General features: G+C 36.1%; 1 protein-coding gene across 2 annotated transcripts in view; it reads right to left on the minus strand.

The window, feature by feature from the left end:
- The window catches only part of ZC3H12B (zinc finger CCCH-type containing 12B), a 581,452-nt gene that overhangs the window by 261,865 nt on the left and 303,678 nt on the right, over nt 1–15,909 (minus strand). The gene's annotated exons all lie outside the window — the stretch shown is intronic.

Genomic DNA, 15,909 nt, shown 5'->3' on the forward strand with positions numbered 1-15,909 from the left:
AGATATGGTCTGTATATACAATTGAATATTACTCAGCCATCAGAAAGGATTAATACCCAACTTTTAAATCAACATGGATGGGACTGGAGGAGATTATGCTGAGTGAAATAAGTCAAGCAGAGAGAGTCAATTATCATATGGTTTCACTTACTTGTGTAACATAAGGAATAACAGTGTTCATTAGGAGGAGGAAAGGAAAAGTGAATTCGGAAAAATCAGAGGGGGAGATGAACCATGAGGGACTGTGAACCCCAAGAAATAAACTGAGGGTTTTAGACTGGAGGTGGGTGGGGGGATGGTGAGCCTGGTGGTGGGTATTAAGGAGGGCAGGTACTGCATGCAGCACTGGGTGTTGTACATAAACAATGAATCTTGGTACACTGCATCAAAAACTCATGATGTATTCTATGGTGTCTAACATAACACATTAAAACAATAATTATATGATACTCTCAATTGATACAGAAAAGGATTTGACAATATACAAGAAATTCTTTCTTGATTAAAACTCTGCACAGTGTAAGTGGAACATACCTCAATATCATAAAAGCCGTCTACAAAAAGCCCAACATAAGTATCATTCTCAATGGGGAACTGAGAACTTTTCTCCTAAGGTCAGGAACATGACAGGGATGTCCACTCTCATTACTGTTGTTCAAATAGTCCTAGAAGTCCTAGTCTCAGCAATCAGGCATTCAAATAAATATTTTATTTCATTATTCAAATAAAGGCATTCAAATTTGCAAAAAAAAAAAAAGCAGTCAAACTCTCTCTTCATCGTATGTCATTATGTATTGTCTGAAAAACTCAAAAGACTCCACCCCCAAATTGCTAGAACTTACACAGCAATTCAGCATCGTGACAGGATACAAAATCAATGCACAGAAATCAGTTGAATTTCTATGCACTAACAATGAGAGTGAAGAAAGAGAAATTAAGGAATTGATCTAATTTACAATAGCACCAAAAACCATAAGATACCTAGGAAGAAAACTAATGAAAGAGGTAAAGGATCTATATTCTATAAACTACAGAACACATACGGAAGAATTTGAGGAAGACATAAAGTAGTGGAAAACATTCCATGTTCATAGATTGGAAGAATATTGTTAAAATGTTTATGTTACCCAAAGCAATCTACACATTCAATGCAATTCCTATGAAAATACCATCGACATTTATCACAGACCTGGAACAAATAATCCTAAAATTTGTATGGAACTAGAAAAGATCTCAAATAGCCAGAAGAATGTTGAAAAAGAAAACCAAGGCTGCGGGCATCACAATGCCTGACTTCAAGCTTTACTACAAAGCTGTCATCATCAAGACAGCATGGTACCAGCACAAAAGCAGACCCATAGATTAATGAACAAAATAGAGAACTCAGAAATAGAACCTCAACTCTATGGTCAATTACTGAGTACAACATCTGAAATTAATGATATGTTGGCTAATTGAATTAAATTAAAATGCAGCTATTCTCTTGTTTTATTTTTTAAAATTTAGATTCAATTAGCCAACATATAGTATATCATTATTTTCAGATGTAGTGTTCACTAATTCATTAGTTGCATATAACACCCAGTACTCATCACATCAAATGCCCTACTTAATACCAGTTACACCACACCCATCTCCCCTCCAGCAACCATCAGTTTTATTTTTCCCTATAGTTAAGAGTCTCTCATGGTTTGTCTCCCTCTCTGATGACTTCCCATTCAGTTCTTCCTCCCTTTCACTATGTTCTGTTTGTTGGTTTTATATTCTGTGACTTTGCTGAGTTCATGTATGAGTCCTTCAGGTTTTCTACAGAGTATCATGTCATTTGCAAATAGTGAAAGTTTGACTTCTCCCTTGACAGTTTGGATTCCTTTTATTTCTTTTTGTTGTCTGATTCCTGAGGCTAAGACTTCAAGTACTATGTTGAATAGTAATGGTAAGAGTGGGCATCCTTCCCTTTTTGTGAGCATTAGAGGAAACTGAAGGAGGTATTATCTATGAATCTTTCATAAATGACCTAGCAATGTTGAGTTATGTTTCCTCTAACCCTAATTTTTGAGGGCTTTATCAAGAATGTATGCTGTATTTTGTCAAATGCATTTTCTACATCTATGAGAGGATCATATGGTTCTTATCCTTCCTTTTATGAATGTAGAATATCACATTTTTTGGTTTGTATAATATTGAATAACCCCTGCAGCCCAGGAATAAATCCCACTTGATCATGGTAAATAATTACTTCAATGCATGTTATCCTCGATTATTGAGGGTCTTGTTGAGAATTTTTGCTTCCATGGTCATCAGGGATATTGGTCTGTAATTACCCTTTTTAGTGTGGCCTTTACCTTGTTTTGGAATCAAGGCAATGCTGGCCTCTTAGAATGGGTTTGGAGGGATGCCTAGGTGGCTCAGTTGGTTGGTCAGCTGCCTTGGCTCAGGTCATGATCCCAGCGTCCTAAGACTGAGTTCCACATTGGGCTTCTTGCTCAGTGGGAAACCTGTTTCTCCTTCTGTCTGCCTCTGTCTCCCTCTCTCTCTGACAGTTAAATAAATAAATGGAATCTTTTTTAAAAAAAGAATGTGTCTGGAAACTTTCCATCCATTTTTATTTTTTTGGAAGAGTTTCAGAAGAATAGATATTAACTTTTCTCTAAAGGTTTTGTAGAAGTGCCCTGGGAAGGTCTTTGGTTTGTCAGGAGATTTTTTTTATTACTGATTCAATTTATTTACTGGTTAGGGATCTTTTTTTTCTATTTCTTCCTCTTTCCTTCTTTGTAGTTTTTATATTTCTGGGAATTTATCCATTTCTTTCCATTTATCCATTTCTTTCCAGATTTCCCACTTTGTTGACATATAATTTTTCATAATATTCTCTTATGATAGTTTGCATTCCTTTAGTGTTGCTTGAGACTTCTTTTTCATTCATTATTTTCTTATTTGAGTCTTTCTCTTTTCTTTTTGATAAGAATGGCTAAAGGTTTGGGGAAACTCTGTGGCTCCTTAAGCAGTTAAGCAGCTGTCTTCAGCTCAGGTCATGATCCCAGGGTCCTGGTATTGAGCCCCAGATTGGGCTCCCTGCTCAGTGGAGAGCCTGCTTTCCTTCTCCCTATGCCTGCTGCTCTGTCTGCTTGTGCTATCTCTGTCAAATAAATATATTAAAAAATTTAAAAAATAATGGCTACAGGTTTATCAGTTTTATTCTCTAAAAGAACTAGCTTTTAATTTCATAGATCTTTTCCGCTGTTTTGTTTATTTCTGTATTGTTGTCTACTTCTCCAATCTTTATTATTTTCCTTCTTCTGCTGGCTTTAGTTTTCTGTTGTTTGTTTGTTTGTTTTTTACTATTCATATTCTAGCTATTTTAGGTGTAAGGTTAGCTTGTGTATTTGAGACTTTTCTTGCTTCTTTGGGTAGGCCTGTATAGCAAGATCCCAAAAATATTTCCTTTGTTGAATACCCAAAATTTGGGGTTGTTGTGTTTACATTTTCATTTCCTTCCTTATGTGTCCTTTTAATTTTCTTTTTAAATTTCCTTGTTCATTTATTCATTCTTTAGTAGGGTTTTCTTTAAGCTGCATGTATTTGAGGTGTTTCCAAAAGTTTTCTTATTGGTTGACTTCAAGTTTCATAGTGTTTGATCTGAAGCTACTTTCAGGACTTTTCCTTCTCTGTGTATTTGGTAAATTTGACTATGTTATGTCTTGGAGTGGGCTTATTGTTGATTCTGTACCTCTTGAATTTTGATGTTTATTTCCTTTCACAGATTAGGGATGTTTTCAGCCAAATACGCTCAAATAAAACTCCTGCCTCTTCTCCCCTCTCTTCTTCCGGGACTCCTGTGATAGAATTATTATTATAGTTTAAGGGGTTACTGAATTCTCTAATTCTACATTCATGATGCAAAAGGTTTCTTTCCTTCGTCTTTTCAGCTTCATTATTTTCCATAATTTTATCTTCAATATCACTGATTTGTTCTTCTGGTTCATCCATCTTTATAGTCATTCATCCAGTTGGTTTTGCATCTCAGTTATAGCATTTTATATTTTGGACTAACTAGTTTTAAGTTCTTTTATGTTGGTAGTTAGGGATTCTCTAGTGTCTTCTGTGCTTTTCTCAATCCCAGCTTGTGTCCTTATGATTGTTGTTTTATTCTTTTTTTATAGATTTTATTTATTTATTTGACAGGGAGAGAGAGAATTCACAAGCAGGGAGAGTTGCAGAGGGAGAGGGGGAAGCAAGCAGGGAGCCTGATGTGGGACTCAACCCCAGGACCTGAGACAAACAAAACACTTAACTCACTGAGCCACCCAGACACCAATGATTGTTGTTTTAAAAACTGGTTAAAACCTCTTATATCAGGTTTGTTTAATCCTTGACTATTACATCTACTTCTTTCTTTTAGGGTGAATTCCTCTGTTGTGTCATTTTGTCTAGGTCACTGTTGTGTGTGTGTGTGTGTGTGTGTCTGTGCATATGTATAATTGTTAGAAAAGCCTGTTATATTCCTGCTTCTGAGAGTAATGGCTATATTAAGAGATCCTAAACTGTGTCAGGATGTACTCTATAAATTTTCGTTCATAATAACGTATCACTATTGGTACATCTCTAGGAGTACATTAGAATTTGTTCTTGGTTTTGTACATTCTCTGGGTTTTGACATATTTATAATGACATGTATCCATCATTATAGTATTATATGGAATATGTTTACTGCCTTAAAAGTACTCTGCACTTCACCTACTCATTTTTCTCTCTCTTCCTCCTATGGAGCCTCTGGCAACCACTTATTTTTCTGTTGTCTACCTAGTTTCAACTTTTCCAGAATGCCATATAATTGGAATTATATGGCATGTAACCATTTCAGGTTGGCTTATTTCACTTAACAATATGCATTTAAGATTTGTCAATGTTTATTCATGGTTTTGTTTCTGTTTGTAACAATCTTTTTTAACTTTTCCACAGTCTTTGCAGTGGTAAAAGTAAATCTAACAGGGATATGAATTTTAGAGCATGTTTTATGGGATTCTCATAACAAATAAAGACATTACATTTTAGCCTCAGTTTTACCTAAAATATTTTTCCAAAAATTTCATGACTTTTTAGGCTAAGCAGTAATTTTATTATTTTTTAAAGTTTTTATATAAACTCTAATTAGTTAAAATACAGTGTTATATTAGTCCCAGGCATATAACATAGTAATTCAACAGTTCCATACATCACCCAGTGCTTATCACAATATGTGCACTCTTTAACCTCCATCACCTATTTAACCCATACCCTGACAAACCTCCCCTCTGCTAACCATCATTATGTTCTCCATAATTACAAATCTGTCTGTTGGTTTGTCTTCCTCTCTCTTTTTACCTTTGCTCATTTGCTTTGCTTCTTAAATTCCACTTATGAGTGAAATCATATTGTATTTGTCTTTCTCTGACTTATTTTTGCTTAAATAATACTCTCTAGCTTCATCCATGTCATTGCAAATTGCAAGATTCCATTCTCACAGCTGAAAGATATTCCATTATGTATATGTGTGTCTCGGAGTGTGTGTGTATATATATATATATATATATATATATATATATATAATCTCACATCTTTATAATCCATTCATTAATCACCCTTATGCTGCTTCCACATCTTGCCCATTTTAAATAATACTGTAATAATAATTGAGGTACACGTATATCTTTGGATTTGTGTTTTTGTATTATTTGGGTAAATACCCATTAATGTGATTATAAGGTAGTTCTATTTTTAAGATTTTCAGGAACCTTCATACTATTTTCAACAATGGCTGCACCAGCCTGCATTCCTACCATTAGTGTTAGAGTGTTCCCTTTCCTCTAATTCTAACACCTATTGTTTCTCGTGTTTTTATTTTAGCTATTCTGACAGGTAAAATATGATATCTCATAATAGTTTTGATTTTCATTTCCTTGATAATCAGTCATTATGAGCATCTTTTCCTGTGCCTGCTGGCCATCTGGATGTCTTCCATGAGAGAAAGTTTTGTTCATGCCATTTGCCCATTTTTAATTGGATTATTTAGCTTTGGGGAGTTGAGTTTATAAGTTATTTTGGATACTAACCCTTTATGAGATATGTCATTTGAAAATATCTTCTCCCATTCATTAGATTGCCTTCTACTTTTGTCAATTTTTTCCTTTCCAATACAGAATCTTTTAATTATGATGTAGTCTTAATAGTTAATTTTTCCTTTTCTTTTCTTTGCCTCAAGAAACCTATCAAAAAATACGTACCATATCAAATGTTGAAGAACTTACTGGCTGTGTGCTCTTCTAGGATTTTTATGATTTCAGGTCTCACATTTGGGTCTTTCATCTCTTTGGAATTTAATTTTTCTATGATAAAAGAAAGTGGTCCAGGAGGAGTTAAGATGGTGGAGGAGAAGGGGACCCTAATGTCACCTGGTCCCTAGAATTCCCTTAGATAGTTATCAAATCATTCTGAACACCTGTGAAATCAACTGGGGATCTGAGAAAAGAATTGCTTCAATTCTAAAAATAGAAGGGTGGCCAGTTTTTGCAAGGTCAGAGGTATGGAGATGTGAACCTGATATGATACATCAGAAGATTAAACTGCTGGGGGAGGGAGTTTCCTTAATCCACCTAAAAGAAAGTGTTATAAGCAGCAGAGCACAAAATTGAAACTTTTAGAAGTCTTATCTGGTTGGGGTCATCCCTGCCTGAAAGGTGCTCAGGTGGCAATGCAGAACCAATCCCAGGTAGGACAGCATGATCACAGGATCCCCAGGGTTACAAAAAGTATGTGGGTGCATGAGTGCAGCAGATTTTTCAAGCTGGCTCCAAACAGTGATTCTAGCCACCAGGCTTCTGCTTGGTGTTGCCATAAACCATGAACCACTGCGTGGTTCAGTGACCACCCTTCAAGCAGGGACCCAGCAAAAAGCAGAAGCATGGCAATACCTTCTCCCTCCCGTGGGAGGAAGGACAAGGGTCTGCACTGCAGGAATCCATGAAGGTTGGAGTCTCAAAATATGGTCGAGTGCCTCAAAAAATGCTTAACTATTGGAGGAACAAGATGACAGAGGATCAGGAGACCTAAATATCATTGGTTCCCAGGAGTTCAACTAGATAGTTACCAAGCCATTCCGAACACCTACAAAATCAACAAGAGATCAAAGAGAAATAGAGCAGCAATTCTAGAAAGAAAAAAATGACCACTTTCTGGAAAGTAGGATTTGCAGCGAAGTAAATCCAAGGTGATATATGGGAAGATAGACCACAGGGGGAGGACCAGTTCCCAGCAAGCAGTAGACCAGCAGAACAAAAAATCGAAACTATTAGAAGTCTGCTCCACTGAGGGACGTTGCTCCAGAAGCTAAGCAGGGGGTGGAGCCCTGAATGGGGCAGTGTGGTCTCAGGACCTGCAGGATCACAAAAAGACCAGCGGTGTCTGAGTGTGGCAGAGATCCCAGGTATCAGAGCATGGAAGCAGGCTGCAGAGATGGATCTGAGGAGTGGGCTTTTAGCTCGGGGTTACCTGAAACCATGATCAGAGGCACAGTCAGGCCACTGCTCTTCAAGCAGGGACTTCACAAGTGGAAGATCTGATAAGACCCCCCTCTTTCCTCCTCTGGGAGAGTGGCATGAGAGCATACTGTAAGAATCTGCTGGGTTTTGGAGACTCAAAATGGGGCCATAAGCCAGAGATAGAAATGCTCAGGAACACACCAGGTGAGCATGGAGTGCAAAAGGCCCTTACCTGAGAAGATCAACAAAACTATCCAGCCAAGACCATGTTCACTGATCAATGAGAACTGCAAAAATTCAGAGCTACAGGAATACAGCACATAGAATTCATGGCTTTCACTGTGATTCATCAGTCTTTTGAAGGTAATTTTTTTAATTTTATTTTTTCTTATTCTATTTTTCAATTTTTCCTCTTTCCTCTTTTAACATTTTTTAACTATTATACCTTTTTAAAATATTTTTAAATTTTCATTGTTATAGTCACATTTTAACCCTTCATTGTATTTAACCATATTTTTGTATACATATAGGTTTTTCTGTCTTTAAAATTTGGGATACAGTTTCTTCTAACAGATCAAAATATACCCCAAATCTAGCTTATGGCTTTGTTCTACTCTCCAGCCTGATAACATTCTTTCCCTCCACATTTTGTTTTCAACCAACTTCTTATCTTATCAATTTCCTTTTTAAAATCTTTTAAAATTTTCATCTGAACAGTCATATTACATCCCATCATGTTCATCCCAATTTTTGTATATATATGTTTTTCTTTTTTGTAGTTTTGGGAAGCATTTTCTTGTAAAAGACCAAAATACACCCAAAATTAAGTGTGTGGCTCTGTTTTATTCACCAGTCTAATATATATATATATATATATATATATATATATATATATATATATATTCCCTCCTTTCTTCTCCACCCGGTTTCAGGTCTCTTCTGATATGGTTACTGTATATTTTTCTCGGGTTGTTGCTGTGTTTTTAGCATTTTGTTCTCTCATTCATCTATTCTTATTTGGATGAAATGACAAGGAGGAAAAATTCACCTCAAAAAAAATAAAACAAAAGAACAAGAGGCAGTACTGATGGCTAGGGACCTAATCAATAAGGACATTCATAAGCTGTCAGAACTAGAGTTCAGAATGATGATCATCAAGGTGCTAGGTGGGCTCCAAAAAAAAGCATGGAAGATACTAGGGAATCCATTTCTGAATAAATAAAATCCATATCTGGAGAAATAAAAGAATTAAAATCTAACCAAGTTGAAATAAAAAAATTATTAATGAAACCCAATAAAAAATGGAGACTATTACAGCTAGAATAAATGAGGCAGAAGAGAGAATTAGTGATATAGAAGACCAAATGATGGTGAATAAAGAATCTGAGAAAAAGAGAGATAAACAACTACTGGACCACAAGGGAAGAATTGAAGAGAGAAGTGATACCATAAAATGAAACAATATTAGAATAATTTGGATCCCAGAAGAAGAAGAAAGAGGGGGGACAGAGGTATATTGGAGCAAATTATAGTGGAGAAGGTCCCTCATTTGGGGAAGGAAACAGACATCAAAATCCAGGAGGCACACAGAACTCTCACCCTTAAAATCAGTAAAAATAAGTCAATACCCTGTAAAACTTACAAGTCTCAGAGACAAAGAAAAAGTCCTGAGAGCAGCTCAGGACAAAAGGTCTGTAATCTACAATGGTAGAAATATTAGATTGGCAATAGACCAATGCACAGAGGCCTGGCAGGCCAGAAAGGACTGGCATGATACATTCAGAGCACTAAGAAAAATATGCAGCCAAGAATACTATATCCAGCTAGGATGTCATTGAAAATAGAAGGAGAAATAAAGTTTCCAGGACAAACAAAAACTAAAAAAAAAAAATATGCAAATACCAAACCAGCCCTACAGGAAATATTGAAAGCGGTCCTCTAAGCAAAGAGAGAGTGTAAAAGTAACAGACCAGAAAGGAACAGAAAAAATATACAGTAACAGTCTCCTTACTGGCCATACAATGGCACTAAATTCAAATTTCAATAGTTACCCTGAATGTAAATGGGCTAAACGCCCTAATCAAAAGACACGGGGTATCAGACTGGATAAAAACAAAACAAAAAAAAAAGACATTGATATGCTGTCTGCAGGAAACTCATTTTAGACCCAAAGAAACCTCCAGATTTAAAGTGAGTGGGTGGAAAACAATTTACCATGCTAATGGACATCAAAAGAAGGCTGGAGTTGCAATCCTTATATCAGAGAAATCAGATATTAAGCTAAAGATCATAATAAGAGATGAGAAAAGACATTATATCATACTTAAAGTGTTGTCCAACAGCAAGATATAACAATTTTAAATATCTATGCACCTAATACATGGGAGCAGCCAATTATATAAACCAATTAATAACAAAATCAATGAAACACATTGACAATAATACAGTAATAGTAGAAGACTTTAAGAGCCCCTCCCCCACTGAAATGTACAGATCATCTAAGCAAAAGATCAATGAGGAAATAAAGGTGTTAAATGACACACTGGACCAGATAGACATTACAGATATATTCAGAATATTCCATTTCAAAACAATAGAATACACATGTTTCTCTAGTGCACATGGAACATTCTCCAGAATAGATCACATCCTGAGTCACAAATGAGGACTCAACCAGTACCAAAAGATGGGGATCATTCCCTGCACATTTTCAGACCACAATGTTTTGAAACTATAACTTAAGCACAAGAGGAAAATTTGAGAAACTCAAATACATGGAAGCTAAAGAGCATCCTACTAAAGAATGAATGGGCCATCCAGGAAATTAAAGAAGAATTTCTAAAAATTCATGGAAACGAATGAAAATGAAAACACAACTCTTCAAAATCTTTGGGAAAAGGTAAAGGCAGTCCTGAGTGGGAAGTATATAGCACTACAACCCTTTATCAAGAAACAAGAAAGGTCTCAAGTACACAACCTAACCCTACACCTGAAGGAGCAAGGCGAGGAACAGCAAAGAAAGCCTAAATCCAGCAGGAGAAGAGAAATAATAAAGATCAGAGCATAAATCAATGATATAGAAAGCAAAAGAACAGTAGAACAAATAAACAAAAATAGGAGCTCATTCTTCGAAAGAATAAGATTGATAAACCCATGACCAGACTTATCAAAAAGAAAAGAGAAAGAACCCAAATGAATAAAATAATGAATGAAAGAGGAGAGATCACAACCAACAATAAACAATTATAAAATAAACAATTATAAAAACATTATGAGCCACTATATGAGAGCAAATTTGACAATATGGAAGAAATGGATGCATTTCTAGAGACATATAAGGTACCAAAACTGAAACAGGAAGAAATAGGAAACCTGAAAAAAAAACATAAGCAGTAAGGAGATTGAAGTAGTAATCAAAAATCTCCCAACAGGGGAGCCCGGGTGACTGAGTGGGTTAAAGCCTCTGCCTTGGGCTCAGGTCATGATCTCAGGGTCCTGGGATCGAGCCCTGCATCAGTAGTTCTGCTCAGCAGGAAACCTGCATCCTCCCTCTCTCTCTGCCTGCCTCTCTGCCTACTTGTGATCTCTATCTGTCAAATAAATAAAATCTTAAAAAAAAAATCTCCCAACAAACAAGAGCCCAGGGCCAGATGGCTTCCCAGGGAAGTGCTACCAAACATTTAAAGAAGAATTAATACCTATTCTCCTGAAACTGTTCCAAAAAATAGAAATGGGATGGAAAACTTCCAAACTCATTTTATGAGACCAGTATTACCTTGATCCCAAAACCAGACAAAGATTCCATCAAAAAGGAGAATTATAGACCAATATCCTTGATGAACACAGATGCACAAATCCTCACCAAAACACTAGCCAATAGGATCCAACAGTACATTAAAAGGATTATTCACCACGACCAAGTGGGATTGATTCCAGGACTGCAAGTTTGGTTCAAAATCCACTAATCAATGTGATATAATACATTAATAAAAAAAGGAACAAGAAGCATATGATACCCTCAATAGATGCTAAAAAAGCATTTGACAAAGTATAGCATCTTGACCAAATCTCTTTACAGTGTAGGGATAGAGGATACATACCTCAATATCATCAAAATCACCTATGAAAAACCCACAGTGAATATCATTCTCAATGGAGAAAAATTGAGAACTCTTCTCCTCAGATCAGGAACACGTACGGCTGTCTACTATCACCACTGCTCTTCAACATAGTACTAGAGGTCCTAGCCTCAACAATCAGACAACAAAAAGAAGTAAAAGGCATCCAAACCAGCAAAGAAGAAGTCAAACTCCCACTCTTTGCAGATGTTATGATACTTTATGTGGAAAACTCAAAGACTCCACTCCAAAATGGTTAGAACTCATAAAGGAATTCAGTAAAGTGTTGGGATATAAAATCAATGCACAGAAATCAATAGTATTTCTATACACCAGCAGCAAGACAGAAGAAAGAGAAATTAAGGAGTCTATCCCATTTATAATTGCACCCAAAACAATAAGATACCTAGCAATAAACCTAACCAAAGAGGCAAAGAATCTATACTCAGAGGACTATAAAGTACTCATGAAAGAAATTGAGGAAGCCACAAGGAAATGGAAAAACGTTCCATGCTCATGGATTGGAAGAAAAATTATTGTGAAAATATCTATGCTACCTAAAGCAATCTACACATTTAATGCAATTCCTATCAAAATACCATCAACTTTTTTTCAAAGAAATGGAGCAAATAATCTTGAAATTTATATGGAAGCAGAAAAGACCACAAATAGCCAGAGGAATGTTGAAAAAGAAAACCAAAATTGGGGGCATCACAATTCCAGACTTCAAGCTCTATTACAAAGCTGTCATCATCAAGACGGTATGGTACTGGCACAAAAACAGACACTTAGATCAATGGAACAGAAAAGATAGCCCAGAAATGTACCCTCAACTCTCCGGTCAACTAATCTTTGACAAAGCAGGAAAGAATGTCCAATGGAAAAAAAGACAGTCACTTCAACAAATGATGTTGGGAAAATTGGACAGCCACACGCAGAAGAATGAAACTGGACCATTTCCTTATAGCACACACAAAAATAGACTCAAAATGAATGAAAGATCTCAATGTGAGACAGAAATCCTTCAAAATTCTTGAGAAGAACACAGGCAGCAACCTCTTCGACCTCAGCTACAGCAACTTCTTCCTAGAAACATCACCAAAGGCAAGGGAAGCAAGGGCAAAAATGAACTACTGGGACTTCATCAAGATCAAAAGCTTTTGCACAGCAAAGGAAACAGTCAACAAAACCATAAGACAACTGACAGAATCGGAGAAGATATTTGCAAACAACATATCAGATAAAGGGCTAGTATCCAAAATGTATAAAGAACTTATCAACTCAACACCCAAAGAATAATTAATTCTGTCCAATAAATTAATACAATCAAGAAATAGACAGAACACATGAACAGACATTTCTGCAAAGACATTCAAATAGCCAACAGACACATGAAAAAGTGCTCCACATCACTTGGCATCAGGGAAATACAAATCAAAACCACAATGAGATACCACCTCACACCAGTCAGAATGGCTAAAATTAACAAGTCAGGAAACATCTGATGTTGATAAGGATGTGGAGAAAGGGAAACCATCTTACACTGTTGGTGGGAGTGCAAGCTGGTGCAACCACTCTGGAAAACAATATGAAAAAACCTGAAAATAGAGTTACCCTATGACCCAGCCATCTCACTACTGGGTATTTACCCTAAAGACACACATATAGTGGTCCGAAGGGGCATGTGCATCAGAATGTTTATAGCAGCAATGTCCACAATAGTCAAAGTATGGAAAGAACCTAGATACCCATCAACTGATGAATGGATAAAGAAGATGTGGTATATATATACAATGGAATATTATGCATCCATCAGAAAACCCAAATCTTGTCATTTGCAATGAAGTGGATGGAACTAGAGGGTATTATGCAAGCAAAATAAGTCAATCAGAGAAAAACAATGATCATTCTCTCTGATATGAGGAATTTGAGAGGCAGTGTGGGGGCCATGGGGGTGGGAGGGAAAAAAATGAAACAAGATGGGACTGGAGAAGGAGATAGACCATAATAGACTGTCAATTTCAAGAAACAAACTGAGGGTTGGTCGTGGGGTTGGGGGTTGGATAGAGAGGCTGGGTTATGGACATTGGGTTAGGTATGGGCTATGGAGAGTGCTGTGAATTGCATAAGACTGATGATTCACAAATCTGTACCCCTGAAGCAAATAATACATTATATGTTAATTTAAAAAAAAAAAAAGCTCAATGCCTGGCTGGATGAAAATTTGGGCAGAAACCAAGGAGACAAGAGTGATTGACACTTTTCTGTGAGGGCTCATTGAAGAGTGGGATGCTCAGACTTTCAGCTCCAGGGCTAGAGATCAGGTGACACCATTTTCACCCCCTTCATCAATACTGAAAGTCTTCAGGGAGCAAAACGGTGCTACAGAGTGCAGTACACTTACACTGAATCCAGCCCCCTGGTAAGAGGGGTGCAATTCCACCCGGGTAAAGACATCTGAAAATCAGTGCAAAAGGCCCTGCCCCAGAGCACCAACAGGAAAATCAGGCTAATATCAAATTTGCCAATCATAGAGAACTGCAAAACCTCAGCTCTTGGGGAAAACAGAATATGGGAATTGTGGCTTTTTGTTATTATTATTCCTTGGTCTTTAATTTTTCAATTTTCATTTATTTTACCAGTTCTTTTTTAAATGTTTATTAATTTTAATTTTTACAGTTATATATTTCAGTTTTGGTGTCCTTTCATTGTATCCAATTTTATTTGTTTATTTTTTTTACTTATATAAGTTTTCTTTCTTTCTTATTTTGGGAATAGTTGGTGTTGTTGTTTCTGATTAATTCCCTGGCAGTGAGTACTGCCTCCTGTTCTTTCTTTTGGTGTGAGTTTCTCTGTCTTGTTCTTATGCTCAGAAAAGAATACATGAAAGAGAGAGGAAATACAAAAATAGCAACAATACCAGAAAATACAAACGAGAATAACGGAAGAACACAGAAACCAAAGACGAGAGAGACAGAGAGAGAGAGAGAGAATAAAATCCACCAAAAGTTAAACAGAACACAACGATAAACTGGATCCTGGGTGTGTTTTGATCTGTTTTTTAGAAGAAACTAGATCCCAAAATAGGAAAGAAAGAAAAACTTATATAGATAAAAAAATAAAATTGAATTCAATGAAAGGACACCAAAAATGAAATATATATAAATGTCAAGGCCCAGATAGCTTCACAGGTGAATTCTACCAAACATTTAAGGAGTTCATTTCATTTCTTCTCAAATTATTCCAAAAAGTAGAAGAGGAAGGAAAACTTCCAAATTGATTCTATGAGGCCACGATATTAAATCCAGATAAGGACACAACAAATAAAAACAACTACAGACCAATAGCTTTCATGAACATAGGTGTAAAAATCCTCAACAAAATACAAGCAAATAAAAGCCAATAATATATTTAAAAATCACTCACCATGATCAAGTGCATTGCAGGAGTGATTCAATATGCACAAATCAATCAATGTGATAATCACATCAATAAAAGAAAGGACAGTAAACAAATGATTACTTCAATACATGCAGAAAAAGCATTTAACAAACTACAACATCCATTCATGACAAAGACCATCAACAAAGTAGGTTTAGAGAGAACATATCTCAGAATAATAAAAGTGATATATGAAAAACACACAGTCAACACCGTCCTTAATAGGGAAAAGCTGAGAGTTTTCCCTGTAAGGTCAGTAATAAGACAAGGATGTCCACTCTCAAAACGTTGATTCAATGCAGTACTGGAAGTCCTAGCCACAGCAATCAGACAACAAAAAGAAATAAAACACATCCTAATCAGTAAGAAATAAGTAACATTTTCAACAATATGAAAAACTAATAAAGTACTGTATAGTGACTAACATAACATAATAATAAAAAAAGAGCAGAAGACACAGAAGACTTTCTTAACACACAGAAATAGACACAGAAAGAGAGATAAAATGAGCAGAGAAATCTATCCTAAATGAAAGAACAGGACAAACCCATGCCCTAATATCGAACTGAAACAGACAGAAGTAACATACTTGATAGAGAATTTGAAGCAATGATCATAAGGATAATTACTCATTGGCCTTGGGAGAAGAGTGGAAGACTTGAGTGAGGCATTAACACAGAGATAAGGAATAATATAATAGAGATAAAGTTTTCAGTGAACAAAATGAAGAAAACTTGATAGAATGAACAGCTATATGGAAGAAACAGAGGAATGAAATAGCGACCAAGAAGACAGAATAATGTCTGTAATGTAATGTAATGTCTGTAATCAGG

Source organism: Lontra canadensis, unplaced genomic scaffold (assembly GCF_010015895.1).
Source record: "Lontra canadensis isolate GAN:19392208 unplaced genomic scaffold, GSC_riverotter_1.0 scaffold183, whole genome shotgun sequence".
Taxonomy (NCBI): domain Eukaryota; kingdom Metazoa; phylum Chordata; class Mammalia; order Carnivora; family Mustelidae; genus Lontra; species Lontra canadensis.